Source organism: Aquila chrysaetos, chromosome Z (assembly GCF_900496995.4).
Source record: "Aquila chrysaetos chrysaetos chromosome Z, bAquChr1.4, whole genome shotgun sequence".
In the NCBI taxonomy this organism is placed as follows: Eukaryota; Metazoa; Chordata; class Aves; order Accipitriformes; family Accipitridae; genus Aquila; species Aquila chrysaetos.
Window position 1 is genome coordinate 353,172 of NC_044030.1, and position 27,709 is coordinate 380,880.

Consider the following 27,709-nt stretch of genomic DNA (forward strand, 5'->3'; position numbering starts at 1 on the left):
CACAAAAGCATAAAGGAATGCCTAGAAGTATTTTGCACTGAGGAAGGATGGCTTGACTTGGACTAGGATTTTAATACTCATTAAAAAGTGTGCTGTACTACATCATCTGGCACAGTACCCTCTGCTTTCACTGGCCTTTCTCAAATTTCTTTTCTTTCACGTTGCTTATACCTCTACACTGTAAATGAGAAATTACCTGTTCCCAAACCATTTAGTTTATAGCTTCATATACTGCAAGACAGTCAAGAACTTTTATTCCTCTGGTTCAAGAGAAATACTGTCTTTTTCCCTAGCTAATGGGGTAATTTCTAAGTCTCTTTAAAACCCATCCTCAAGCACAGCAGCTTGCTGACATGAAGATACAAATACCCCCCATATCTCACACAGATTTCCTTCAAAGCCGGACTACCTTATCCTTGAAAGTAAGATGCTGAATTCATCAGGTTTGTATTCTACACTGCTTACAGAGACTTCTTTAATTCCATTAATGCCAATAAAAGCAACAAAAGTTCTGTAGGTAAGCATGTGTTGCTTATTTTCTTATGTTAGGGCACCCTTACATTGAAGGCAAGCGGCAGGTTCTGCCAACTGTACTTAACGTGTTTGTAAAACCATAAAGATTAAACAGTATAATGTTATAAATCCTATTACAGTATATAATCTCTAAATTACATTCAAGTGGATAAAAAAAATACACAGCTTGTTAATGAACTTTACATTTTCCTAACACCATTTACACTGCATAGAAGAATTCTGTTACTTTGGATAAAAAGTTTATGAAAATCTATTTCTCACAGCTATCACACAGAGCGTATTCTGTTTGTCCTGGGCATCTATTCCCCTGAAAAGGTCAGCCTCAGAAAGGGGCGGTTTCGTCACCCCGCGTCCTCTTTACCTTCTCTGGGTTTTCGCACAGCACCTTGCATGGGAGCAAGAAGTAAAAAAGAGGTGGATATTCAGACGGGTGCAGAACCAAAACCTGCGGCCCCCCTGCCGTCCCCTCCCTGGCAATCGGGAGAGGACATCGGCAGCGCGGAGGACAGCGAGGCAGTGGGGTGGCAAAATGCGGATGGCACATGCCGGCGGACACTGCCATCGCCCGCCCGGCTGCCGGACACCGTCGGGCAGAGCGGCCGCCAGCCGGCCCCGTCCCGGCTGTCTGCAGCCTTCCCGACGGAAAACCGACTTTTTTTCTTCCTGCCGGGACATCAGGGGACAGCAAGGGTGAGAGCTGCGCAAAGCACTATTGTGTGAAAAGGAAAAAAAAGTATCTTTGTCTGTTGTGGTGGCTCTAAACGGAGGAAGCTGGAGTTTCAGAAACAGCTTTTTTGCAACGGATGAATGAGTTTTCCCGATCCCCTATAAATAACATGGAAACTAATGTAAATCTGGGAAGCCACAAAGCCCCACCAGTGCCTCCTGGGTGGGTTTTAAGGCAGCAGGTTGTAAATCTGCAACTTTCTGACCAACAACAGAAGTAACATCATTTCATCTGAAGAATCGTATTTACCAAAACCCATTAAGTTTTAGAGTAGTTTCACACCAGTTGAGGAGACAAACCTTAAACAGTAAAAATCAGCAATTCTGAATACAGCATACACAGGAGACAGCATGCTGCTTTATGAGCAAGGGGTTGTAAAATCCTAGTAACGTCGTTTTTACCAGTAAAATTTGTAGAAAAAAATAAGTAAAATTACTTTCAAACAAATGTGAAGACTGCAATCACTTTCCTAATCTTCAGACTGTGCTAGCATTGGTAAAAACAACAGTGTGTGAGGGGAACTGCAGAAGGAGAACTTCCCCTTGTCTGGTTCAAACTGCAAAACAATAAAAGGGCAGGAACAATAACCTATAGCTATATGTTATTACAGTACAGCCCTTCTTACCTTGGACACTCAGAAAAGCATGTTCAACTAAAGAAATTCAAACTACATGAACATTTACTGTAATACTACTCAAGTGGACTAAAAAAAATGGCAAAACCGAACACAAATCAATGGAAAAACACCAGTGACATTTTAACAAGGCCTACCATAACTGAGTTATGCAGCCATGAATTTTGTTACGGTGTTCACCTCGCCCTCCATACTGTAATTCAGTTCATAAAATAAGGCATGCCTGTCATCACAACTTTGAGAAGAGTATTTGAAGGATCTGGCACCCTTGAGTCTGCAACAAGACGATTTGAATGTGGGAATTAACAAATTCATCTCAAATTCCTTAACTCCACAGGTTTGAAGCTTTTTCATTTTTTTCTCCAAGAGGCCACGGAACTCGGCATTTCTCAACAGAAAGTGTAATTTCGCTGCAGCCAGACATCTGTCATGTTTTGTCCCCAGGCAGCTGCCTCTTCCCCCCCCCCCCCCCCCCCCACGTGGGAGACGTCACGGGCACTCCGCGGATGCCCCTTCCAGTGACACACAGAGCTAGGCACTGGGATGGAAGAGACCGGAGCCGCAAACCCCAGCCTCGTCTTCCAGCAAGCAGAAGGTGGCATTCCCAGACTGGAAACCTGGGTGCCTGGGCTCCGGGCATGGGAAGAGACAGCAGCGTAGCAAGCGGCAAACACCCCATCCTGGGGTCCGCAGCACCAATCCTGGGGTCCGCAGGACCAATCCTGGGGTCCGCAGGACCAATGCGACTCGGAGCGGAGGGCGCTTGCAAGGAGCCCAGACCAGGCTGCCTGCAAGGATTCCCAAGGCAACGGAGCTGCTTGCGTCTGGCCAGACTTCCAGCTCCTGTTGCTGCCCGGTACCGTCTCTCGCACAATCTCTCTGCCGAAGGACGGGCAGTTTACAGTCCCCAGGAACGCTGTGCCACAGCGGATTTTTAAGGCATCGTTTTATTATCTGCCCGCAGGCTCACGGGCTCAGTGCAACGCTGCCAAGCCGTCCTCTTGGCAGGCTCAATCTGATCCTCTGGCTGAAATCAAAGGAGAGATAAGAAAGGGATGAAAAAGGTCAGGGAAGGAAATGGAGGTGAGGGAAAGGGGTGCCAGCAGGAACGCGACTCTGGGATTTCGTAAGAGGTTCAGGACGGAGCCAAACCGGGTACGAGGCACAGCCGCATGGATGCCTCCCTCACCTCGCTCTGGGCATCCATCAGAATGAAAATACTAATATTTCGTGGTCTGACTGCCAATCCAATGGCTATAGAATTTGGTGGCGTGACTGACAGATAAGGGGATCAACGTTTGACTCTAATTGTTTATTTGGCGACGTTTACTTCAGCTTTTTAACCTCCAAGTCCTATTTTATGGCTCTGCAACTGGTCAAATAACCGCACATCCCACACACCTCTTGCTTATCAGCTACCCTAACAATATTCTGGGGTAGGACCATAGAAATATTTTTGCTGGTCTGATTTGCCTTTTTTCTCTTTTATAATTAACTCTTACTGGTAGTTTTACGTAGCATGTAGCTAGATTCCAATTCCTTGAAAAAATTAAAAGCAAGTACCTCTACAGAGCATTGTCTCTTCTCTGCACCACAAACGGGCAGAATCTTTCAATTAAAAGGGGTGGTAAAAAGATATTCTTCCAGTCATCATTAGAGAGGGATGCCATTTCTCAGTACCCACAGACAACTCGAGCTGATCCTGCAGAAGCGTCACTGTGCCTTCCACCACTGGCACATGGTTCAAAGCACTGGGTGAAGGAGCGTCTCAGGTAAACTCGTTTCCTCTGCTAGATTATAAAAAACACAGCCTGCCCAGTAAATCCAGAGGAAACTCTCTGCTGAAGAGGTTTCTGAAGCTCCTTAGTGCTGACGTCGTACCCATACGTCCACCGAGCAGGACAGGCGCTCGCTGGGGAGACATTCCCCTGGGGAGGAGGACTTTGTCCTCCATCGACTCCCACGCTGGAAGCCCGGCGCCTTCGCGGACAGATCGACCGAGGCAGAGGCGTTTGGGTGCTGGGTGAAGCTGCAGTAGCAGAATCCACACCAGAAGAATGACCCGCTCCTGCCCAGCCACAGTCACGACGCAGGTCAGGAGGGTTTTGACATGAGCCGCAGACCCAAGGATGACAAAGTGCTCCCAGCTCTGCTGCAAAGAGCCGACACCTGGGCAGTTCATCCCAAACTTCGTGTAATCTGATCACAACTGTGGTGTGACAGCAGGCGTTTTTCAACCCTCTTGCCAAAGAAGGACGGTGGGACAGCAGGGAGGCCTGAAGGAAAACAGCATAGCCATTATCTTCATAGAATCACAGAACGGTTTGGGTTGGAAGGGACCTTAAAGACCATCTAGTTCCAACCCCCCTGCCACGGGCAGGGACACCTTCCACCAGACCGGGTTGCTCAAAGCCCCATCCAACCTGGCCTTGAACTCTTCCAGGGATGGGGCATCCACAACTTCTCTGGGCAACCTGTTCCTGTGCCTCACCACCCTCAGAGTGAAGAATTTCTTCCCTGTGTCTAATCTAAATCTACCCTGCTTCCATTTATCTTCCCCCGCTTCTGCAACTGGGTGCTGCTTGCTTCCCAGAAACGTAAATTTTCATGGACGCATGAGAATGAATGGTTTTCTCTGGACTTCACGGCATTAACGGGAAAACATGTTACCGCAGCTGGCAGACGTCTGCAGGGCAGTGTGTCCACCAGCATGCATTGCCACCAGCCAGCTGAGGCTTTCCAGGTGACGCACAGGCACCGCAAACCTGACCTGCAACAAGGGGCTGTGGGACCTGTCTTAACCCCTCCGCCACGCACCTCAGCAACCGTGACAATAGTTGGATGGCGAGGGTTTCCCTCAGGTTTCAAGCAGAAGGATAAGCGTGCAAGGAATAAGATTCCCCTCAAAAGACAGATTCACTGCTTTTTTCCCAGCATTGACTGAACGAGACGTGAACATATTTCAAAAAGTGATAATTGAACCACAAATACTAAACTGAAGTACTATTATGGATTGCACGAGGCTGCTTTAAGTTTTAGCATCACTGCATAAAATTAAAACATTAAAAATTTAGTCAAACAGCAAATTTTGTAATTTTTTTCCTCAGTGTTAAGTATACAAAGTACAACATAGATGTACTTGTTTAACTTTGACTTTATGACTTATGCAAAGCATCACCTATTATTCCAGTGCAAGTCTCCTTAAATAAACTTTTCTAAGACGTTGTGAAAATGGAGGTTGTGGATTAGCGAGCTGCGAAAGATGAGGTCATCTAGGCCTATTGAAACAGCGTTTTGAGACCTCGCAGACCAACAATAGCGGAACTTCAGCAAATCCTCTGAAGTACACCCCCTTGTTTTCCACGCAGCCTGGATTAGTCTTGAGCTTCTAGATCTAAAAATACAATAACCCTTTCACTCATATATAATAAAGAGAAATAGACTATACTAAAAAAAAAACCTAATAGGTTTATTTACATGCCCAGCACATAGAACTCTTCTGTATTTACAATACAGAGGGCAAAACAATACAAAACAAATGGCAATTCAAAAAAAAAAAAAAAAGGTTTTTTTCCAAGCTATTTGGACGTGGTTTGCCATTTTCACAGTGGTGTAAAATAAGAGGCATTCATGTCTCGAGCTAACAAATGCATAGGCCTCTAGTAGTATCAAGGCTGTATTTTAAAAAACCTAGGTTTTAGGAGAACATAATAGTATAAGAATAAACAAATTCACATGTGCAATTAGGTCCACCAAAAATTCCTGAAGGCATGCAGAAGAAAAAGTTGAAGACCAAGGGCTGCTCTCCTAATTTAGGGTTACTTTTGCCAGAACGTCAGGTGTGTGTCTGGGGGCAGATCCTGCAGCTGGGAAGAAAAAATTTTGCTGCCAATGTCAGCAACAGAAGGTCAAGCTTATAATAGTTCGATTTTTATATAAATGCATATTTGACATTTCAAAGCCACTGGAAAAGAATTAAACTTATGACTCTACTTGAGTTTTCCAAGGTGTTCTGGCAACAAGAAAAAGGGAAAATAACTCCACAGGTAAGCTACAAATAACACTTGATTTGTGCCATTGAAGAGGAGGGACAAGGGGCTCCCCTTAGCACAAGAAAATGTGAGGGTAGGGCATTTCCTCACCACACACGGACTTTTACATTAGAATTTTAGCACTTAACTCCTTTGAAGAGCTGTCATCACTTTATGCTGTGGGAACAATGTAATGGGGTCTTGAAAGGCTGGGAATACCCAGGCTTCCTAAGAATAACTGGGGAAAAACTGCATTACTGCTTTCTATGCCAGCTACCCTGAGCCTTGAACAAAAAAGAGGAGGGAAGTTGGAGAAAACAGTAGATGACCACTGTGTTTATTTCCTCCAGCAGCAAACAGTCCACTATAGGCTTTACAGCAAACTGACCACAGTTTTAAATCCCACCATGGCAAAGTGGCTGAAAACCAGGAGCCACAAGCACCATCCTGTGGATGCCATGTAGATGTAACAGAGGACCGGTCCCCAGTGTGCATACTGTTTGGTTTCACTTAAAGACAAGTTTACAGTATTTTTCTCAGCTACCTTAATATGAAATGGATTTAAATACACCTTGACCTCTCATAGAAATAATTATTTTTTCATAGTTTTGGGACAGGAGCAAGATAAAATGACTGTAGATCCTTCCATAATACCTAATTTCTGCATTCAAAAAAACCCAAACCTGAAGAAAATGTCTTTTTGCCAGCAGAAACAAAACAACGCCAACACTCACAAAGCACACATGCTTTACAAAGCTGGGCAGCTACTTTTAAGCCTCTGTTACAGGTTGGGAAACGTGGAGAGAAACGATCGGTCTCACAAACCAGCACGAGCTCCGTTCTCGTGATTCTCCGTATTGCACCCCAGGTACCATCTTGGGGGCGGGATGTGCGTGCGGCTCTGTTTTACCAAGACAGAACGGGCGCCGGTGATGGGAACGACCGCCCCGAGCCCGAAGGCGGGGGCCCTGTCCCGACCCCCTGTTTCCAGCCCTGACGATCCATCGGATTTTATGGGGAACACTCCCGTCCTTCTTGGGAGCTGCAGCCCTTCCACTTCCAGGCTCTCTCCCGTCGCGCACAGGGGTGTCGGGGCAGTGCGCGGTGCCCGGCAGGAGCGGAGCGCGGGGGTCTCGCCGAAAAGCGGGCGCAGAGGGACTGGGCAGAGCCGCGGCCGGTGGCTGGGAACGGGTGACGGCGGCTGGGAACGGCCGCGGCGGCGATCCCATGGTGATCCCATGGAAAGAGGAGCTCGGCAGCCCCGGTTCCCCGGCACGTTCCCAGCAGCCGGGGCCATCGTAGGTGTAGGCACACCCAGCAGCCGGCAAGAACTCTTGCGGACCCGACCGCTCGGGTTAAACGCTGCTGGAGATCGCCGCCTTTCCCGCTGGCAGGAGCTTCCCTGTTTTTTGCTCTGCAGCTTAAACAAGCCGTCACTTCACGAAAAACAGCTGCAGGATCGCCCTGCGATTTGTCAGACACCCACCTCCCGCTACGTCCTGCCAGGCTCACGCCAACCTCGAGCCTCCCTTCGGCACAATTAAAATAAATGCTGGAAGTGAAAAATCTCGGAAATCTGTTCTCTTCTGCGAGGCACTTATCACTTAGAAGTAAATTTCTCTTGCGTGTGCCAGGAAGGAAAACCTTTTTCTACGTTGCTGGCAAAGCTGTCAATCATCTTGATGAGCAGCAAATAAATGAATGCCCAATGATGGGATTCTATATTATCCTTAAAAAAGAAATCCATCAAATAAACATCAACAGGTAAATGTTTATACCCGACAGCCATCAATTTCAGCTATCCATGCAAAGAGACAGGTGAGCTGGACTGGTAAACCTCGAAATTAGAGAGGTATTAATCATCTGCTCCCAGCCAATATAAACAGATGTTATTTTTAAACAGGCAAAATCATCTCTTCCTCTGAAATTTATTTGCAACAGATAATATTCTGTTACATTTTTAATCAAGCAGATGAAGTTACATTTAAATTGAAAATCTGCTGCACTCAACTAATCAGGCAAGTAAAATTCTGAGATGATTGAACGGCGGTACAGAGCACACTATTACAGCAGGTAAATTGTGAAATTTACCTGTCACACCACACAGCTTATTGTTCAGCCACTGCGCCTGCAAGTTAGGAGTAAAGAACTAAGACAAAAAAAGGAAAGGCATGTTAAACATATTTATAAATCCATCATATTTTAGGATAACACCATTAAGAGTGACAGGGAAAAAAAATAAGCTCCGCCTCTTTCCTACAAAAAAGCCAATAAAGATTTACATAGGTTACTCCTGTCTGCTTCATGCCAGTCTAAGTTGCATGTCTGGATATGCTGAGATCAAGGCACAACATGAAAAACCTCTCATATTTCTCCTACACTAAAATAAAAAGCGACACCAAAAAAATCTAAAATCTCTTAGGGAAGAAACAGTGTGATTTTTCTGTTAATCCATTTCCCGGCTCTCCTACAGACATGTCGGCAAGCTCTGTCCCACCACCTAACTTCTCTGTGCCTTAGCTGACCACTTTTAAAATCTGGTATTAACGTCCTGACTCAGAGGTTCACAGATGATACACTTATTTATGTAAATGCTGCTGCGACAGAAGCAGCACTCATCTAAATAGATGAAATACAGGGTTCAGCTACCGTCTACAGAAACACCCTAAAATACTTTGTTACAAGAAAGTGCCAGAAACGAGTGTCTTTCATCTTAATTTTAAAATGAGATCCATATAGTCTTATGCACGACATTTATAAATTATCCACAGCTACAGCGTTGTTTTTTTTTTTTTTTAATGTCAGGATGAATAGAAATTGACAGCAGACTTCTGGAAGACTGTCAATTATTATAGTTTTAAAGCATCCACACCTTTTAGCTGGCTGCAGATGCAGAAGTACTGACACCGAAGAGCAGCGTGCAGACCAAACACCGCACACCCTGCAAACCCTGCGCCATCCTCTGCAAGCTGCAGGTGATGCTTCGCCTCGTGCCCGGGCACTCAAACCCTCCGTGCCGCAAGGTACCCTTCTGCAGATCAGCACTGCTCCTAAAAAACAAAACCAACCTGGTACTAAATCTAATAATCACGTTAATTTGTCTTTGTGGGCATCTGTAATTATTGTGTGGTACCAGAGCATGCATACACTGCATAAACTCTTCAGTGCACAGCTCTGCGACACATTTCCACATCCTCAGCCACACGATGCCAGTACTCCCTCAGACTGCAGCTGAAAGTTGCCGCTCTCTTTAATAACACATTAATTTTTAAACTTGAAAATGACAGAAACCCTAAAGGGTCTTGTTTACCCTTGCAAGGGTAAACGCAGGCTGTATGTGAAAGACTGTAGGAAAGTCAGGTTTAAAAGCAGAATACTTGTGAAGTTGTTTCACTTCTGTTACTATTCACAAAATAGTAATTAAGACTCATTTGTCGCTTTTTTCCTCTAGGAATTTAATAAACTGTGTTATTTTCATACGTTATTTTATTTGTTAAACAATTGTTCCTGCAACAACAAAAAGTTTAATGGCTAGTTCAGCATGGTGTATTTCGGCAAGGGTTACACCCTGCAGTTCAGAGTCTAGATTAGGAACGCAAATGTTGTTTCAAAAAAAATCAATGCGGTCATTTTACACTGGCACATTTTAAACACTGCAATAGGTTAGACACTGCAGCAGCTTTAAAACTACGACCTGACGCTTAGACCTTTAAGTTCCAGTTAAAATCATAAATTCTGAAAGTCCTGCGGTTAAAACCTGTTTCACCATGGCCCAGCAAACACATGGTACCATCGCTGCACCTACCTACACCATCAACACAGGAGAGCTCACTGCCCTACTTCGGACAGGGCTCGACAGCTCACCTTGATCAGGTCCAGCCACAAGTGCCTGTCTCCTGCACTAGTATCACGCTTTTGCACAAGCGTGCTGGATCAAGGAGGCAGCGTACAGTGGGGAGCAGCAGAAGAAAGGCACTGCCTTTCACCAGTGCTACCAGCTGCATTTACAAAGTAAAAGTGTGCATGCATGTGTTGGACAGGATTTTATACCTTCTTTCCCCAGCTACCAATACTTTCCAGGAGGCACAGCTTCACGCTAAAGCCACAGGATCCCCGACTTATTTTTCCGTCTCCTGGTGAACTGGCTTATTGATGTTAGAGGAGAATGTCTTGCAAAGGCTGCAGAGGATGTTCATTGTCTCTTGTGCCATCTTCTTCAGCAGCAGCTAGAAATCAGAGACTCACCTCACATGATGTTCAGGCAGCAATCTAATACAGTCAAAGGAGTAGAGTATTTAGATTTCCCTCAACTGTTGCTGAAAAGCTGAAAAAATATGATTTTTCTTAAGTGAGGAAAGTAATTCTTCACTGGCCAGGTGAAAAAGTTCTGTCCAAATTTTGAAGAGAACTCTGCTTACGTGTCTTAAAGAGATAAGCCAATATACATCCACCTGAGATAGAAATAGTTTGGAAAAAAAAGAGGAACATTACAATACAGTTTCTGATTTCACTAATACCACTCTGTATCAATATACCAAGCAGTGAAAAGAAAACAAGTATTATCTAGAGCGTACCACGTTCTGAATTTTATTAATACGATTAAAAAAGGAAGCGTACTACCTTAATGCTGACTGAGCAGTTGCCCTGGACTATGGTCCTGCGCTGCATGGAACAGTTTTTGATAGCTACTGCTGAACAAAACCAGAGCACATCACCTCTATCTGGGTGGGGATTTTATTTTTTTACAGTATTTTACTAGACCTAAACAAAACCTTTAAACGAATGTTATGTTAGAATTTAAAACAGAACACCAAGAATCAAGATCTCTCAAAACCTCAGCCTGCCTGTGTGGCTGTCGCATTGCCTCCTGTGGAACACAAGGAAACGCAATTTCCCATTACGTGGCTGCCCACGGCAGCGTCAGGACCCTGGCAGGACCGCGGGGGCTGCAGGGGCTGTGACAAGCGGAGCAAATACTCTCTTTCTTAAAAATTACTGCCCCATGACCGTGCTGCTCTTTCACTCCTATACTGTCACTATGAACCAAAATACTTCTCGTCGCAGCGACACGCAGCTATGGCAGTGCCAGCTCGCGTGTGCCCGCAGGCAAGGCTGAAATGCCCCGGCCACCAACTGGCGAACGTGTACATTGTGCTTTACTTTCAACGAGAATAATCCTAAATCTAGAGGACATAAGCATGCATTTGAAGTTAAGCACATGTTTGAGTGTTTTGCTGAACCAAAGCCTTTCTGCGTATTTCCGTCTCATTCACTGCACACTGTTCAAATTATTAATTAAATGCCTGGGCAATTTTAACATTGGGTTTTATTGTTCTAAGTACTTCAATTTTTTTCTTTAGTGCTAGTTATTTCTGTGATTTTTCCCAGCATTTAAAAAACATTCTATCATGTTAAAACTGTACAGCAACTATAGAAAGCTATACACTAAGACGGATCATGCAAAAAAAATCCCTTCTCCTAATTGCCCTTTGATATGTCCAGTCTTTAAACCAGATTTTGTGTTATTATGTAAGAATTAAACTTAGACTAAAACAAAGTAGTGTTCGAATTTTAACCACACACAGCAGAAAAATCTTTGGTCAGCCCTGTAGTATTGTATTGCAAATTAATCTGAAAGTCTGCAATTGTCCAAATTTGGGATTTTATCCAACAAACATTTAAATTTCATCAGCCTTGTTCAGGAAACCAAAATTCCTCCATGATTTTGAAACCAGAGCTGTGTGTTCACTAAGTGTCCCTGCAGACCTTGCCGCAGGCAACAAGTACTACGAGGCACCGAGACCTTTGCAGAATTCAGCTCTTCTGAGTTCAGACTCATTGCTAGTCCCTGACTTCAAATTCCAGCATATGTGATCACCTGCATAGTATTACAGGTCTCAGCCATTAAAAATCTTACACCACAACAAGAGAGTTTCCTTCCCACCCAGATAGCTTTTAGAACTGAGGCTTGGAAAATATCCAAGTTTGAGACAAGATATACTATGCAATAACTTTTATTTTAAAGTTTTTTAGGAGTAACTTGCAACAAAATATTGTGATAAATTATTTAAAATTAATGTAACATATTATTAAAGATGAGCACTTAATGTTAAAACTGCACTGCTTAACTTCCAAATATTTGATCCTTCAAATTAGTATCTATATTAAAGATTATTGTTGCACATAATTTCCCTTTTAAAGGAAACAGAAGTTAGCTGAATTATTGACAAAGCCTTTAAATATTATAAAGTTAAAAATTCAGGTGATGTAAGCCCACATATTCACGAAAACTAAAAATTCCTTCCAAATGAGAAGCAATTAATTTCTAATCTTTCATACACCTACCAGTATTGCAATATTGCACAAATTAAATTTTGCATATATTCCAATTTCTTTGGTATTTAATGTGTCTTAAAATTGGTTTCTTCCCCAAATCAGGAAATAAATTTTGAAAATAACAGTACAGTATTATAGTGACACATTAATGATGAAATAGGACAGAGCTTTGATTAACATCAAAGTTAAATAGAAGCAACTGCTAGCAAATTCTGCAATTCTTTTATTTAAAAGAACTCTTCTCTCTTCACAGTGATTCTTCCTCAAATCGGATGTTTCACTGAAAGAGATCACTGTGCAGGAGTTGCTCTCATTGGTTTGGTTTGTATTTCCAAGCAGTAAACAAGAAACCTTGTGCTTCTTTTTAAACAGCAGAGGAGTGGGGAAACGTGCCTTTGAGATGTTCAAACTCAGAAACCCTGTCCAACTGCAAAAAGCCATTGCACAGGCAAGATTTCAGTTACCTCAGTTACAATTTAGAAAATCTCTGCCTGCTCAGACCTGCAAAACGGATTTGATGTGTTTCTGGAGAACTGGAAAACACACCATGTGCTCACGGCTTTCACATTTACACCTCATTTTCAGAAATGCAGCACTTGTTCTGAAAACTGCTTTGGACACAAAATAAAACCACCCATACCCTCTTGTCCTGTGCTTCTTTTCTATCCGTCTGAATTACTCAAAAAAGAACACCACCCCAAAAAACAGAGTAAGGTAAGGTACTTGCAGAGAGGCAAGGAGCAGACTTTTTACTTTTGCTCTGGCTGTGACCTGGAAATCATATGCATGGAGTAATACTGAGAACAAGTGGCAGGCGTTTCAGTAGTACAGTTACACTTACACCTCTATGCCAACAACTGGTGTAAATCCAGCAGACCATGTAAGACTAATTCATGCTACATAGTTTCTCCCCCCCCCCCCCTTTTTTTTAAGTTAAAGGAAAGCTGCCATGCTAAAGACAAGAAACTTGCTCTAATTAAGACTTTTAGCTTCTAGAATCTGTGCTTGATTATCATGATACAGCAGCAAATAATTTTCTAAGATTCTGGAGGACAGTTTGGTATAGTGTGCGACTGCTTTGACTTCACAGTTACGGCTGAGGCTGAAAGAACATCACTTCACGCAAGCCCTTCGGCAAACGTACACCGTCTGCTGCACAGGCCTCTCCGGAGCTCCTCCCACCCTTCCCCTCCAGCACCGCTATTTCTACAGGTGTTTTCTTTCTATAAAGAGCACCATAGTACTTTTACCTCTTAAATCCAACAGTATTTACTCGGTTTAAGGGGATCGCTGCAATATAGAATGAAATAATAAGAACTTCACTCAATTCACTGATTTAATAGTCCGTGCCATCATTAGACCCTACTGTTCCCAGAAGAAACTATTTTATTTTTTAATTATGCATTTGTCGCTTACCTATACTGTCACACTACAAGCATGGTAGCCAGGATTTCAGAAATAATAGCAAATCTAAGAGAAAAAAGTCATGCACTAGAGTTTCCCTCTTGCACTAGATTTTTCTCTTGCAGTAGTAACAGAAGCCAAGAGGAGGCTTCAAATAAATGCTACAATGAAAACCTGAACCTAACTCTGCTCCTCAGATTACTACCTCTACCATTTCAAGGGCAAGTCTGTTTTCAACATTTTTAGTAATGCAGTTAAGATTAGAGAGCCAAACTGTGCCTTGAGTCAACAGCGTAACTTGAGGAACACTCAATCTGCCAGGTATGTAAGTGACCAATAAAAAAATTACACTCACTATTTACACTAATAAAAATGGTGCACTTCATAATTCATATTCTGTAACTTTTCCCCCACTTCCATGAGCAGCAGGTGATGGTTTTCTTTTAGCCTCTAGCTACGGAAACATCAGTGCCCCATCTGGGATGCACTCGGAGGAGGAATGCAGCTTGTGGAGAGCAGCGATCCCAGCCTCGGGAGCACCCACTGCTGCTGGACCACCAAGGCTTTCTTCATAAACGACCATCAGGATCGCGACAGCATGATGGATCAAATGGCAAATGAGAATTACCAAGACTGCACTGTAAATGGGGCTTATGATTGTGTGGACATTGGATGAACTCACTGTAACGCATAAATGAAACGCCCGAAACAAGTTTTGGCCTTGGTAATTTCTGTCATTAAAGTTAGTTTATCACAGAAGACCTACTTACTATCTAAAGCTTTTCAAAGTTTTAGTATTGTTTTTCTAATTAATAAAATAATGGAACTAGTGTGTTTAGCTCTGTGTGTTATATATCTTCGCTAGAGTTAAGGAAGCCTTGTTATTAAATAAGCAACTTCTTTAAGCACCAGATGAGCATCATGACCAGCAGCCTGAGGAATGACAGAAACTCACTTCAAAGGGAGACAATGAACTTTTGCCCCACAAATTACAAAACATACCAAACTACACACATCAGCTCCGTCTGCCTTCCAGCGAGGACTTCCCCACGTGCCACGGCTTGAGGCAGGGGTACAGCATGGCTGGGTAAACCCGTGCCCCTGCAGCGTGGGTACCCGACCCACGTCTGCTGAGGCTCTGTACCGTGACCCTCAAGCCTGCCCTGCGCTGAAAAGAAAAGTCCGTAACTTATTGCGACTACAAAGTACTTTCCCAGTAAGACCCGGAGAGGATCTGAAATGAAACACAAGCGAGGAAGGGCTGCTGCCAGAAAGGGGACAGGAAGGGCAGGGGCTGCGGTCGCCTTCGGCGGCACGTCCGCAACCGGGGGTGCAGCACCCACCCGGTGCCCTCCTTCGGGCAGGCTGGGGGGGTCAGCCTGTGCCCCATCGGACACCCCTCCGGACCGCCGCGTCCCCGGGAGCGCAGAGCCGAGGTTCTGCCTTCCCCCGGGGACCGTCTCGCGGGGCGAGCCGAGAGCCGGAGATGAAAGCTCACAGCCAGGCGTACTGCCGGTTCCTCCGCCCGGATCAAGATGTCACGCTGAAATCCTTTCTCGTGGCTATCTGTCCACCGGCTCGTGGTTGAAACGCAGGTCTTCCTACTCGCTCCCCTTCGCGCAGTGCTGCTGCTCCAGGAGCTCCAGACGCCCCATCTCCAACGCTATGCCCGACGTCCTCCTGGTGCACCCCTTACACAGCGCGCTCCTCCCTCTCTCCACAAAGACAGAGCCGTCGTCCGAACCCTCAGCATCCCGATCGGTCGGACACCTCCTTTTCTGACCTTGGCACGCACGGTCTGTCATCTCCATCTTCCGCGCTGCCGCCCAGATAACTTTCCCAGACCGCAACTCCGCACCTGGCACGCGTCCCTTTGCATCACCCGCTGTGGGTTCCCCGAAAAGCCTCTCGGCTCTTCTCCCTACACCGTTAACACTTCATCCCTGGCAGAGAAGAGGAGGTGTGGGAAGAGGGGAGAGAGTCACGCAGAGGAGGAACGAAGCGTGCACACATCACGCCGGCCATTTCGGGAGATGGTGGGAACCCCCCGCGCCATGGGGAGGAAGGCTGGGAGGGCTGGGTGCCACTGCAGCGCTGAGGGGTATGCCACAGGGGTTTTGCTGGAGCAATGCGAAACATACCTGTCATGACCACAGACAGATTAGAAGGTGCCCAACTTCACCTCACTCTGCTCCTTTGCCGCACAATTTACTACATCACGCACTGTGTTGGCTGCACTGTAGTTAGGACTCCTGCAGCATTTCTTACCAGACAGGTACAGAGAAGGGTGCAAGCAAAAACGGCTAAGGTACCATCTTAAATAAAGTGATGGCTTATATAGAAGAGAGCTAGAGGATAAGGCCACAGACTGTGGTTTCTTAAAAATTAAAAAATGGTGACATGGATTTTACCAATATCCATCGCATGCAGATATTGTGAATACGCTGACCTCACTACGCTAACTGCATGGGTTAGGCTGTTCCACAAAGGAGAACAAAAATTAGCATGTATGCTACCAAAATGCCCCTAAGAATACCCCAAACTCCTATTTAAATGTAAGATTTGTTAACAGAATGCAACGTCTCAATGTGTACTCAAAGTCCATCCTGTAAAAAAAATTGAGTGAAATAACATTCTCACAATTTCCCTCTGAGTTTACTATAAAATTTGTTTTCCACGTAGTGCGTGTCTTCTCTCACAAGTCTTAGATGCCACCACAGCTTCTGCGTGAGTGTCCATGCTGCTTCAGTGATGCCCACCACAAATGCACTGAGAAGTTTTGCACTGTAGGATTTTAATTACTGAGGTAATATAATCCTCAGGTTTCCCTGAATTACAATCCTGGAGCCTTAAAATCCCACCTGCCCTGCAGGCATTTCCAACACTGCAGGGTCATCTCCATTTAACAAGAGGTCCCTGCCAAAAGCTCTTCCTTTTTAAGATGTGAGAGATTACTGATTTGGACTTCTGCTTTCCCAAACATACATGAATGTGAGAAACTTGATATGTTGAAGGCCCCTTGTGTTCAAAATCTGAGTCTGGTAACAGGACGTCTTGAGCTGCCTTCTTCATTTACTTGACCAAACGATGGAATGGCTGTTGGCAGGGAACTCTCACATTTATGATTTTACAGACGTATGAAATTCAGATATCTTTGTATTTATCCCACTTTCGTTCTTCAGCGTGACACGTTAGCAACCCACATACGCACCCTAAACACCAAAAAAACTCCAGACCAATTTTGCTAACACTGAAGATCCTCAAGATTCAACTTCACATCATAGTTGCTCATACCACCCGGAGGCTGGTGAATAGCCCGTCCGTCAGCACACGGACACTGACCGTCCGCACAGCGGGACTGACTACACAAGCCCTGCAGAAGACCCCTGACTGCAAGTGGCCAGACGTTCCTCATCCAAGCCCAACGGGAGGAGAGCCCCATGCAGAGATGACAACTGCCAGAGACAGGGCTTGACGCCGTTTTGAATCCTGAGCCTAACCATGAGTTAGCTCCCGCTTACCACCGAACACCGTCCCTAGGCCAGGAATTAACCCCATCAGAAGTGCAGGTACACACAGCCAGCCTCCAAAGGTCAGGACTGCCAGGGTTTATTCAGGCTGGGCACAAGACTACGCGAGCACCTGAGCCAATCCCACTATTTCAGGCCGTTATAAAGTGTGGGAACCTCGGCAGAACACTGATTGACGTAGAGGTGGTGGGATGCTTCTGCTGCATGCCGGCTGCCAGGGGACTTACTCACCCCTGGTGCTGAGCTCAAGCACTTCTGTGCATTTGCGCTCCGTGCCAGAGTGGCCATCCTAAACCCAAGGCTCAGAGGAGCACGGCGTAGAGAGATGCAAGCAGTCCAGAGGCCAGCTTGGTTCTGGCACATCTAGCAGACACATCTATAGCCAGAGCTTGTAAATCCCGCAGGGACTGAGCTACCGAATTTCACAGGCAGCGGGTCAGCACTTGGTTTCCAAAACATCTTGCAGGATGTGACCATCAGGCTTTTCTGCTGGTTTGGTTACTTCGTCTTTACCTAATGCAAACTAGATGAGCGTCATCGCACACCCCAATCCCGTACTCAGATGGGTAAGAAAAGGTACTGCTGGTGAAAAACCTTCAAATTCTCTGGATTGGTCGGGACTGCTATGCTTGCCGTTCCCAGACAACCCTCGCCTTGGAGCTGCAGCAGGATCTTCTCCTTCCCATCCGAGGTTATTTCTTCTGCAGCCAGCCTTCGGACTGTCTGGTTGCAGCTGGTCAGCACAGGCTCTCCCAAGAAGACAAAGAAAAGCCTCGCTCATGGTGCTGGTGCAACCGCCTCTGTTCTTCTACCTTCATCCTCGCTCACTTTAATCGCCCATGGCACGGGAGATTGGAAGAGGCAGACCAGCAAAGCAAACCCAACCCAGCTGCCACCACACACAGAAGACCTTAGTCTGAGCTTCTGCCTCCTACCCCAACACCACCTACAGATTTGTTCCCACCTCCCTCCTCATCCTCCAGAAGGAGGGTGTCAAAAAAATCTATACATTAGGTGACCAGAATTCAGAATTATTTGAACAATGGTAGCATTTTGTTCACTGGGTCTCTCCTTAGATCCTGTGTAATAAAGAAACTACCAGCACTGACTAACACTACGATGACAGGCTAGACAGAAATGCCACTCAGCAAACATCAAGAATCAAGAGCAAAAGCAGTGCCAGTGTCAGCATTAAGACATTCAATACCACCTCATAAATTGACACAATTCAGAAGACTCTCTTTCCTAAGCCACCGAAAATAACCTGTGCCTGCAAAAGACCATTTAACAGTTGTTTTCCTTTCTTCTTTTTTTGGTGTGATAACTAATATACACTTTAAGGCCACTACTGGTTGCTTTCTCGCCCTCACCATAGTTTTCAAAATGTATGAATAATTTTAAAATATGATATTGCCAATTAAATAACAATTTGACTGTATCTTTCAAACTATCACACATGCCATCAAAAACGTTATCTGCGTAATTCCAAAGATGAGTTCCTCGTTATTTGAAATTATGGCAAATGATTACTTTGGGGTCAAGGAGGTACAGGGCAAAAAGGCCAAGAAGAGTAATCTGAACTCTCAAAGATGGAAATGAAGAGCTTTTGGCAAGACAACTAGAGGCCATTTTCTGTACTTTGGATGACATTGTAGCTCGCTGGTGGAACTTGGAAGAGGTGAATAAATTTTTAATCAGAAAAAGCAGAGAAGAAAAGAGCACACCAGAAAAACTGGCAGTAATGTTTTGCCTCTTTTAGGATCAAAAATAAGTATTCCACGTTTGGCATGGGGCAACAAGACTAACCACGTGCCGCTATGTCTGCCAGCCAGCAATCACTACACCCGTACTGCTGTTTCTATTTGGCTAAGCTCTAGCACACAATGAAAGAGGCACATCTTGTTATCATCAGACAGTTCAATCTAAGACTCATGTCTAGAGAAATATAATTAAAATAGGACAGCTGTACGAAGTATTTGTTGGAAAGCGGTATTCAGGAAAAATTTACCCAATAAGCTTTGGCAACCGAAGAGCATGCTGCTTAGAAGATCCAACACTGGCAGAGGGGCATCCCGAGAAAAGATGCTGTTTGGACAACGTTCGGTACAGCGTGCCTGTCCTTCCCAGCCCATAGAATATTTCATCAGTGAAAACCAACTAAACTAAGCAAGCCTATTACCAACACATTTACATTTACTATACAAGGAAGCGCACAAGCTGGACATTAAGGGAGATCCTAGATCACCATTTTGCACCTCTTGCCACAGATTCCAAAATTTACCCTGAGTCCTCTTTAAAGCAGCCTTGGCTTTTCGCAGGAAAGATGATGATCAGTGATTGAAGTGATAAGAATCCAACCAACAAACCGGTTAAAATGCCACCCCTCCAAAATGCATTAAAGCAACAGTGATCTCGCTTTAAAGGAAGTCAGAGTGTTCAGTAAATTGCAAATGAGAACGTGGACCGTGGCAGGAATTCAGTCCAACAGGACTGCGCGCTTACAAACCCCCTTGTGTCCGAGGGATGAGAGCGTACTTGTACAGGACTGCCCCTGAAAGCCAGCCCTTGTCTGGTATCTAAAGCAGATTCCTCTCCATCACTTAAACACGCCCTCGCCTTATAATCTCTCGTCTGGCAGTGACATTGGGCCTTAAACATTTGGATTTGGTACATCCTGCTACTGTTAAATGCAAGGCACAGAAGCCTTCAAGAAAAAGTAAGCCGCTTACAGACAACAACAACAACAACTTTTATTATTCTTTCCTTCCCTCGGATTGTTGATTTATCTTCAAACATGAGGATAAAGCACTGTAGTATCAAAATGAAGAAAAACAGTTATCCCGATACCACACATTAACACTAAAACATCTTTCCAAAGGTAAATCTTGTTACTGCACTAAAAAGACTGAAAATTAAATTTCTCCAATATAGAGCAGATGTATTAGAAATTCAGTCATTTTTTAGCTTCCAAAATAGCTTGTACCAAAATCTATGCGAATTATTCATTGATTTATTACTTGTTAGCAAAAAAAAAAAAAAAGGAAGGTGACAGTCTTCTGTTAAAGACAGAAGTCACCATTACTGTGACATTTTTACAAGTTGCAGTCAAACAAGGATTTTTTTCTGTTTCCTTCCAACTTATTTATAGTTTTTAAAAGATCACCGTATATTTTAAGGAATCTCTTTCTCAAAAAAAAAAAGGGGGGGGAGGGCGAGGTGAGTTAAACTGAAGAAAATAGCAAATGTTACTTTAAAAGTTATGCTTTAGTAGTTGCCATGCAGTCACATTGTGATTTCTGTAAAGCTGTTACAAGATAACTATCTCGTACAGGTCAAAACTAACTTTGAAGGAATAGCTTTCCACAGACAAGTGTTAAAGGTGAAAAAATCCAAAGTGCGGCTATTCCAGCTGTGAATCACCCCCTAACCGCAGCTCTATTCCCATACATATCCTGTAACAACATTTCCTACGTAAAATCATCTTTCTGCCTCAGAAAATGAGAATGAAATAAAATTGGAAATCATGTTTCTCCGTTTTTGCTGGTTTAAGAAGATTATTTAAATGCAAGAAGCTTATTATTTTGCAAATTCATTTCATCTGGTTTTCTGGCACATTTCAGCCATTGATATTGGGGTCCAGGACAGAACGCAGCTGAACTTACGAGTGCTAATATTTTATTAGCAGTCTCTAGCATTAACAACTTAGCACAAGTGTGGGTTTTGCAGTTTTTTGTAATTGTTATGAGCTATTGTACATTTAAATTTCAGAAATAACTAGTATGTATCTCTTTACAGATACTCGATCCAAAAATGTTTTATTTAACATTTGTGTAATTAGAGATACTATATATGCATAAATGTAAGGATTTTGCTGTAAATAAAAATACAGGGATGAGATTTGTTAAATAAAATTTGTGTACACAGAGTTGAAATGCATACAGGTAGCATAATTGTTTCTGGAAAGACACAATGAAAGTTTATTTTGAAGCTCTATGTTTATACTACATTTTGTATAAATACTACAGAAATTGTTCTATTAACTATGTGTTTGGGGGGAATAAAAAAAAAAGCTCTTCAAAAAACTCAATGCTAAAATGTAAATGAGCAAGTACCATGTCTTTCTGGTGGGCCGTAAGATGAGCCATTCCCTGCTTTTTCCTGATGTCTCTTTCAGACCACTCCCCTCTCAGTTTTACAAGGGGAAAATAACCTTAGCTTCTGAATTAAAAACATATTTTTAAATCAGTGATGGCTTCATACTTATTGCCCCCAGACTGCCTTGCACCGTTCTTTTCCCCTCTGTGATGTGCGGTGCCTACAAACACAATACATTCTGCACGAATCACTGAGAGAAGAGCAATAGTAGTAATTTTAATCACTGCGATAACACATAAAATACCAGTGAAAACACTGTACTATATTGCTGTACTTATTCCACTACTTATAAAGCATACTAGAAAATAGAGGACTAACCATATTTTCATCACAAAAAACTGTATTCTACTGCTTAGAGCAAGAAGCTGAAAAATCATGGGTTTTTAATCAAGAAGCGCATGTGAGGTCAGGATGCTTGTACTATGCAGCTGAATATGGAGGTTCAGCAGTGCCACCTGTATACTAATTTGATTCACCAAGTCATTAGACAACTGTTTTCAACCCTAAGCAATGGTAATATTTATGCTCAGATCACTGGTCCTAATTTTTGCTCACTGAACCACGCTGCCATTGGTCAGTAATTAAAACTTAGAATGTTAAGTATTGGGGCAGGTGAAGAGAGTCTGATACTGATTCCTTCATGTCCTTTTGATTTTTCTTCCTTTCTCCTCCTGTCCTTTTTTCTTTTCCTCCATGAGAATTGTTTGAACAGACTGATTTTTCATTCATTCCATACAGAACTATGTCCTATATGGCATTTCATTTTATTAATAAACTTCAAAATTACAATAAGGGTAAATTTTGGAAAACAAACTGAAAAGAACTTGTTGACTGTCTAAATTTCCCATTTAGACTGGAAGAGCATTTTTTATTCTTCTCTTCATCCTTGAATTAGTTGACATTATCAGTAATTTTCATGTTTTCCTCACTGATGGTAAGTATACCATTTCAAAATAAAACAACTAACTTGGCATATTAAACCACCTATCCATTTCCTCTAAAACAGGATAGCCACTTAGATCTCAGTTATTTCCCAGTCTGATTTATCCTGGAAACTTCTGATGAGCCCACTGTGGTCAGTCCCATCAGAAGGAGATGGCAGAAAGCAGATTCAAATCAGGGTGACTGTAACACTTAATGCTACTACAGCTAAGACCAGAAGTCAGTGATCCTTTCCTGCTTCTCCTTTTAATTTCAAGTGGCACACCCAAAGTTAAAACCAACATAATTACCTATGAGAAAATGAATTACAAATAATGGCTCACTTACGTTGGTCAACCTTAAAAACATAAAGCCCCACAACTCTATTGCAGCAAATTTCCCAGTGTTTGCAGTGGGAAAGTACAGAGTTTTTGATACCTGTGCTGTGTTCATACTGCTGTGTGCAATGAAATTCTGCATGGGAATACCTACAATTTCCACAGTAAGGACATTAAAGTTTTTGCTGTGTGACTGTAGGGCATCTGAGCAGCTGTGCTGTCTGGCAAGGGTGCTGCTGACATTATAATCCACCTGCACTGGGAAGCTGTTGTGTTTCCTTCATGCATTTACGTTCTCAGAGAAACTACAGAAAAAGAGCGGTACATCAGAATTAAAAGTTGTCCTTGCAGCTATACCATTTCTGAACTAGTGACAAGGATTTTTTTGTGTATTTTTCATTTACATCTATTTTATGTAAGATACAAACTGGAAAGGCAACGTAAGAACATCAACTGAGAAATAGTCTCAGTTTTACTGATGAAAAAAAAATCAGGTATTTGCAAAATCAAAAAGAAGGAAAAGTTTCAATGAAGTTATCCTTAATAACCAATAAATTTTCAGCTTCTTTTACAACACTACAAATAAAGACTACAAAAATGTTCTTTTGGGAAGAATTCAGTTCCCAAAGAGCCTGCTTGCTCCTTCAAAGTCCTACAGATTTTTAGCTTCACAAAGCAACTCAAGATTAGTCCAGCTTTGAAATTAAAAAAAAAAATAAAATAAAAAGGAGGGGGGAAGATGACTTTGAAGGTGCATTCTCTGTGATGATGAACGTGGGACACTAAACAAACCGAGTAGGCTTTAAATTAACTAAATATGTTAGACGTAAGTCACTCGCAGGCTTAAAAATAGTTACCAATGCTAAGTACCACTATCCCATTAATAAAGGAAGTCACTCTGATTCCAAAGGCAGCCCTATCTTTCTGTCTGTATGAACGCAGTCTCAGGACCAAGTGACTGTTGCTGGATAGTAACTGTTTTCCACCCTGTGACAAAGCATTAGGTGGTGAGCAGATAGCTGCCAGGCTTTCCCAGTCTGCATTTATTTCCCTTTTCAGTGTTAGGACACCATGGGCTGAAAAGCAGTTACAGCTGCTTCTTTCCATTTTGATGCAACGGTGTTTCAGTGCCTCACCAAGTACCTGGAACATTTTCCTGTGCTCCTTCTAATTATTCGAGTCCACTGGAGAATGATTTTCAAATGTGTATTTCCATACAAGGGAAAGTATTTTTCAGCTTTTGTCCTTCAGAGACTGCACACGTGCGTGTGACAAAAAAAAAATTACATCACTGACACACGTCATAAAAGTGTCATTTGTATTTAAAACCATACTGCGCTTTGACCGTGGAGGCTAAGATATATAGCTAACGTGCGAACTTGTCACTTAAGACCTCAGGGAAAGAGAGATTAAGCAAAGCTTGCCAAAAAAGGATTTTTGCAATCTCACTGTTTTCTTAAGTTGGTAACTTTATGACCTTTTTCCAAAAGGAGGTAATTTTTGAGATAAATCACAAATCCTTGGGTTCGGTGGCCTACTGGCCACGCCGCTTTCTGCCCCCCAGAATCTGTAAAAGCGAAAGAGGAGACAAAAGCAGGGACCGTCTCCCTCGCCTCTTCCACACACGTAGTCAAACAGTGAAAGAATATTACGGGGGGGGGGGGGGGGGGAAAAAAAAAAAATCATAATGAACCCCTCTGATGAGAAACTAATTGGTACTAAGTACACAACGGCTTACATTTAATCCCGTTAACAACCAGGCAGAGAGAGACGGCGAGCGGTGACAGCCTCCCATCTCCAGCCACCCCTCCGGCCGAAGGGGCCGAACGCGCACCGGCGCTGCCCCGCCGCCGACCCCCGCAGGAGGATCGCCAGCCCCCCCCCCCGGCAGCCCTGGCCCCCCCCCGGCAGCCCTGGCCCCTTCCAGCAGCGAGGCTCGGCGGCCCCTGGTCGGGCAGGCAGGGGGTTAGTTCCCGGGTCTGCCTCCCCTCCCGTCGGGGTCGCCGCCCGGAGCGGGGCCGGGACCGCCGGAGCCCCCCCCCCCCCTCCCCGGGGGGGGGGATGTCCGGGGGTACGGCGACCCCGGGGCTCGTCCCCTGCGCCGGGCTCTTTGTGATGGTTAAGGAGTTTTGTTTCAAAGAAACCGAGACAAAACGCAGCGAAGTATGGGGTCGGAGCCGTCATTTAATCGCTCCGGGTTTGGGAGAATCGATAAGGAAAACGGCGTCGCTCCACCTGCGCGAGGCTACGGGTCGAGAAGGCAAAGGAAAAAAAAAAAAAAAACCCACCAAAAAAAACCCCCAAAACCGCCGCAAAGACCGCAAGTCAGTGCCCGGTGCCGGGTTTTTGGGCTTCGTTTTTGACAAAAGGACGTAGCACGAGAACGTGTTAAATAATTGCTTTTTCTATCTGGAAATCTAAAAGTTTCCTGAAGGTTTTTTTTTTTTAAAAAGAAGGGTTCATCGAAAATTAAGCAAGGTAAAAACATACATAACCGACGAAATCACTACTACCTTAAAAACGAAAGTCAGCACGGACCGACTTCAGAAAAACAGAGGGAATAACCTGCCTTCCCCATCAACTCACAAAAACTCCACAGAACGCCTTGCAGGAGGTGTACAACCCAAGACAGTTACATACACTACAAATGCTAGCTAAATTGTCCCTCTGCTCCGATTGCTGACACTGATTTCTTAAAGGGATCCCCCTCTTTGCTGCTTTAAATTTTACACGAAAAAAAAAAATTATATTCGTTAAAAACCTGACGAGGAAAAACCCCTCTAGCACACGTCCACGTAGCTGTAGTTCTAGAATTATCGTAAGTACAGTTAAATGATACAGAAATTGCATGCGTCCCAAGGAGCAAGCCTCAGGGAATAGTTTTTTTTGTTGTTGGGCTATCACACGCTGAAGCCTATCGCACAGACTTCAGCCATCTCAGGAACGAATAAAGACTGGCATTGCTGCTGCCCCTCTCAGAGGCGTATTTTGGAACATTAATCTCTCTTCAAAGGTGGCAACTTTTTTCACTTTAGTCTTCTTTATAAAGCTGCGTGCCAGGTATCCCACACGAACACAACGCAAATGGAAAAGCTGAACCTTCACATACACGTCTATAAATATACATACAAATACATACATGTGCATATGCTTACACGTGTGCGTATGTACGTTCTTCCACACGCTCACTGGCAATCCCGAGCCGGCCTTGGACGGGGGGAGCCAGCCGCAGCCGGACCCCCCCCACGGCTTCGGGGTGGGGGGAAATCCCCAGAGCTCTGCCGCTAAAGTTTTAAACCTACGAGACGCAGTTACCGACTTAGTGGCTTACCTTCAGGCAGTGTCTAGACTGGGAAGTAAGTACAACGTTAACGCAATTACTGTCACCGCAGAGGCTGTAAAACACCAAGTGTTTCACTGCCTCCGCTTTAGAAGGGCAGAGAAAACTCTGGTGTTTCACCATGCACAGAGAGTTTCAAAAAGAGACCGAAAAAAGCATCTGGCAGCGCCCCCCGCCTCCCCCCCCCCCCCCGCCCCCCTCACTCCCTCGTTGTTGGGGTTTTAAAGGAGTTGATGGAGGAAGATTTATCAAGTACTGAGGATGCCTGGCCGGGACCTTGCTGTTTCTGGCGCTTCAGGACTCTGAGGAGGGACAAGCACGCCACAACAGCCCACGCACCACGATGCGACAACAACAAAGCGCAGATAAATCTACTCACTTTGAGCAAAGAATTGCTTTGTGACTGTGGCCAAAATCTGCTACCTCCAACAGGCCTTCTCAGTGTCTGTGAGTATATTCCCTTCACCTACACTTCAAAAGTGGTCAAATGGAAGAAAAAAAACCACCACGCATCAAACCTGACACTGTATAAAGACAGCAAAGGAACCCACAGAATTAGGACCAAACCGGTGACAAAATACATCTTGGCAGCCAGTTCTGTGCATAAGGTTTTCTACAGTGTGTGGGCTACTGCTCTGTAATGTAAGCCGTACATCACCATATCCACCACAAGAAGTCCAGCTGAATAGATAGAGCTTTTCTTTTCTTATTTTCTCACTTCTAACGATGTCATTATCGACCAAGACATACTCAAGATACTTGGCACTGTTGCATACAATGCAAAAGCAGAGACGTTAGCAAGAGTATTAGGGGAAAAACGGACAAACGTCACCACCACCATCATAGAAAGTGAGTAGAGGTTGAGCCTGGCAGATGGGAAACCTTTCTGGTGCTAAAAATTTTCACATCAACAGCTTAAAGCTAAATTCCACAACTGCAAAAACTGCCACGTTAATGGGAAATGCCACTGTCAACTGGAAACCCTCAGCAGAGGAGTTGGGCAATGGGCTGCTCATACAACCTCCTGCGAGGTCCTCAGCGTCACCCTCACCTCTCCTACCTTCCGAGGGTGACGGGCTCCTGCTGGCTCACCAGCACCGCGGAGGGGAGCGGTGTGCCGGCGCGGAGAGATTCCTGGAAGAGCCAGGGCGCTGTGAGCATCAGGCAACTGGACAGGTTCTGGTGACAAAACCCTCCCTAATCCAGAGTTTCTCTGGAGATTTGAGGAGTTATTCTGATTTACACGTGGAGGTTGGAAACTGTCTCAGTGCTAGGGAGGAAACAATACAGCCAATTAACAAAGTGAAAGCAAGCGCAGGACTGTGCTAAGCTTAGAACACACCGGACAGCAGCTCAGGGCTGGGGAACAACGCAAGGTGTGCACCGACACGCACCGACTTCTTGCCTGCGGACGACACAATTCTTGCCTGGCAAAAGCCGCTGGAGGAGGATCGTTAAATGTGAAATACAGTCACGAAAGGCATACAATACTTATCAGTAAGAATACTAGCAAAACCAATTCTATATATTAACAGAGTATAAAGACAACCATTATAATCATCCCAGGACTCGTTAGCTTGTGTTACCGATATTGAGTGTGTATACCTGCATATGCACAGATATTACAATAATCTACAGATCTACTTCTGTATCTCTGCCAGATTAAAAAAGAGCCACCGAATACCAGCTGTCACAAGATTAATGGTCAGTGTGATGGTATCACAGCATAAGTTTTCCATGCTCTTCAGTAAGAAATCTA

General features: G+C 44.2%; 1 protein-coding gene across 2 annotated transcripts in view; it reads right to left on the reverse strand.

Annotated features, from left to right (window-relative positions):
- The window catches only part of ZCCHC7 (zinc finger CCHC-type containing 7), a 123,099-nt gene that overhangs the window by 78,242 nt on the left and 17,148 nt on the right, over window positions 1-27,709 (reverse strand). The window lies entirely within an intron of this gene.